Source organism: Thalassophryne amazonica, chromosome 8 (genome assembly GCF_902500255.1).
Source record: "Thalassophryne amazonica chromosome 8, fThaAma1.1, whole genome shotgun sequence".
Taxonomy (NCBI): Eukaryota; Metazoa; Chordata; class Actinopteri; order Batrachoidiformes; family Batrachoididae; genus Thalassophryne; species Thalassophryne amazonica.
In genome coordinates, this window is record NC_047110.1 from 50,013,853 (window position 1) to 50,017,484 (window position 3,632).

The window sequence follows — 3,632 nt, forward strand, 5'->3', positions numbered from 1 at the left end:
TAGTTTGGACAATCTGTGACTGAATGTTATGGAGTTATGAGGTAAAAGCAGCAAGAATGGTGACAAAGGTCAGTTTCAATTTGTACAGTGGTCAAAAGGTAAAGTTGCTCCAATTTTGGTAAAAAAAAAAAAAAATGATACAAATTATTAATTGAGTTAATCGGGTTTTAAAAAGTAACAATCTGCATCATGTGCCATGCTTAGTTCATGTTACAGGGTAACATATGTCACATTTCATAGAATCCAATGGACATTGACCTTGTTTGACCTTTACTTTGGAAACCAAGCATTCAGCACTGTCAAAACTATTCCATTAATCCTATTAACTCAAGCCATAGTTTGTATCACATTTTACCAAAATTAGAGCAACTCTTTACCTTTTGACCCCTGTATAAACTGTAATTGACCTTTGTCACCATTCTTGCCGTTTTACCCCAAAACTCCATAACATTCAGTCATAGATAGCTCAAACAAGACCTTTTTGGAATCTTTATAATCAGACAAGTATGTTGTAGTTTTCAATTTGATTGGAGCATTTTTAAATTTTAACCCCTGTGTAATTCTTCAATTAACCCCTACCTGGCCGCCTATTGAAAATTCAAGTGTTCTGTCGGTTTTTTTAAAAGTGTAGTGTCTAAACTGTATTTGTACTGAATTTGATGCTTGTATCACCATTTGAAGGATTGTTTCAGTTATGTGCTGCACTAATAAGCCAACAGAGCATGAACCAGCTGCTGTCTGTTAGATTAAACATGTGTATATAAGCAACCCAGATTAAAGCAGAAATGCTGCTTTTAACAACCTGGACTTCATTTCTGGCATAAAATATGGTTGTTTACTCACCAATATAAGTTTGGTGTGATTAGAAGTCCCTAGTTCAAATGACGTGTTCAATTCAAATCTGAGGCAATCATTTTTCTTCTTCTACCAAGGTGGATTAGAACTTTTTGTGGTACACGGCACCAACTACTGGACAGGAGGAACCGAGTAGTCAATGTGACTCACTAATTTCAAAATGCAGCTCTTTCAACCAGATGTGCGGTGCCGTGACATGTTAATCATCTGTGTCCAATCAGATTTCAGGGGAGTCCAGTGCAACCCCGACCTCTGCTCTAGCTCCATCCATGCCAGGAAGTGTTCAACATTTGACATTTCCTGTTTCACTGTGACTGAAAATTTGGCATTTCCTGTTTGAGTATGAGCTTGCCACTGAGTTCCCGCAAGATTCCATGGGATCTTGTCTGTCAATCCAGGAAGTGTTTGATATTTGAACATTTCCTGTTTTACTGTGGATTCAAAATTTGGCACTTCCTGTTTAGGACTACCTGTACCATGAGCAAGCTTCGCACCACTGCGCGATGCTTCGCTCATATTATCATTATCAGTATTATTATTATTTTATTTTGTTATTACTTTTATTTTGTCATTTGATTTTAAATGGGCAACAATGGAAATAAGCATTTTCACTTTCTTGTGTTATCCATGTATTTTTAACATATTTAAAATTGTATTATGTACTTGCATTGAACTTACTGAATAAAATCATGCACGCAGGCAGTCACACTTTTAATATAAAGATGATTTACCACTCCCTGCTGGAATGGCATGAGACCAGAATGTAATTATCAGCATCCATTGTTCAGTACTGTTAGCTAATATCTGTAGTTTCTCCAAAAATATTAGTCCTATCAACTTTCCATTTTTGCAGCGTTCATCCTTGATATCCATGTATACACGGACACAGAGGCCACTTGGCTATTAACATATATATATATATATATATATATATATATATATATATATATATATATACGAGGTCTATTAGAAAAGTATCCGACCTTATTATTTTTTTCAAAAACCATATGGATTTGAATCACGTGTGATTACATCAGACATGCTTGAACCCTCGTGGGCATGCGAGAGTTTTTTCACGCCTGTCGGTTACGTCATTTGCCTGTGGGCAGTCTTTGAGTGAGGAGTCGCCCACCCTCTCGTCGTTTTTTTCATTGTTTAGGAATGGCTCAGAGACTGCTGCTTTGTTTGATCAAAATTTTTTCAAAACTGTAAGGCACAACTGAGTGGACACCATTCGATAAATTCTGCTGTTTTTCGGTAAAAATTTTAATGGCTGATGAGAGATTTTGGTCTGGTAGTGTCGCTTTAAGGACGGCCCACGGCGCCTGACGGTGTTCTGCGCTTCGAGGCAGCAGCGTCTCGCCGTTTCAAGTTGAAAACGTCCACATTTCAGGCTCTGTTGACCCAGGAAGTCGTCAGAGAACAGAGAACTTTCAGAAGAAGTCGGCATGAGGAGTTTATTCGGACATTCCATTGTTAACGGACATTTTGTAATGAAAGAACGTGCGGGCAGAGTCGCATGTCGGGCCGGACCCGACCGCGGGGGGTCGCGACAGGAAAAACACCTCCGTTGGAAACCTTAACGGGCAAGTGGGAACATGCCCAAGCTGTTAAACAATTTCTCAGTTACTCACTTATTGAAAGCCATCAAAAGCCGCCTGAATTTTACAAATGGTTTTCAACACGGAGGTGTTTTTCCTGTCGCGGCGCACACAGATTCGAATTTGCGCACACGTCTTTCATTACAAAATGTCCTTAAACAGTGGAATGTCCGCATAAAGTCCTCATGCCGGCCTCTTCTGAATCTTCTCTGTTCTCTCACGACGTCCTGGGTGAATTAAGCCTTAAATTAGGATGTTTTCAGGTCGAAACAGGCCGTCGACGGCGCCTGGAAGCGCTGCAGGACGTCCCGCTCTGCGGGAAGTCCTTACAGCGACAGAAACACCCCATAATCTCTCATCAGCCGTTAAACTTTTCACCGAAAACCAGCTTAATTTCTCGAATAGTATCCACTCGGATATTCCTCACAGGTCCAGAAAAAATTTTGATAAAGCAACGCGCGCCGTCTCGAGCAGCGTGTGAAACAAAGGAATTCAGCCGAGAGGGCGGGACCACATCTCACTGAAGGCCTGCCCACAGGGAAATGACGTCACCGACACGCGTAAAAAAACTCACGCATGCGCACGAGTGTTCAAGCATGATTGGTGGAATCGCACGTCATTCAAATCCATATAGTTAAAAAAAATAATAAAAGGGTTGGTTTATTGTCTAATAGACCTCGTATATATATATATATATATATATATATATATATATATATATATATGTTCTCCACTCAGATTGCAATAGCCAATCACAGATTAGCCTTTCTGTCCATCATTTACCTGTATTTTGGCATGCTTGGAGCCAGAAAGTTATGTTGGATCCAAAAGGATCCAAAAAGGCTAGGACCAAAAGTTATATTGGATCGGTTCCCACTGACCAATAGCGTTAGAGCTTACTGCCAACAGCTGGCCAATCAGAGCGTGGCATACGAAGGTCAGGAACTAGCTGACAGACGCTGGTTGAAAAATGGCAACAAACATGACAACAACAGCAGAAAATCGTCTGCCAGTGAAGTTTGCTGAGTTCAGAGAGGAGAAACTGGTGGAAATACTGAACTCTAAGGATGCCAAAAACACTAAGAAGGTAGACAAGCACGCTACTGACATTTTAGAAGCATTCATCGCATCAGAATCAATCATATGCTGTTCACAAAAAAATAAATTGATCTAATT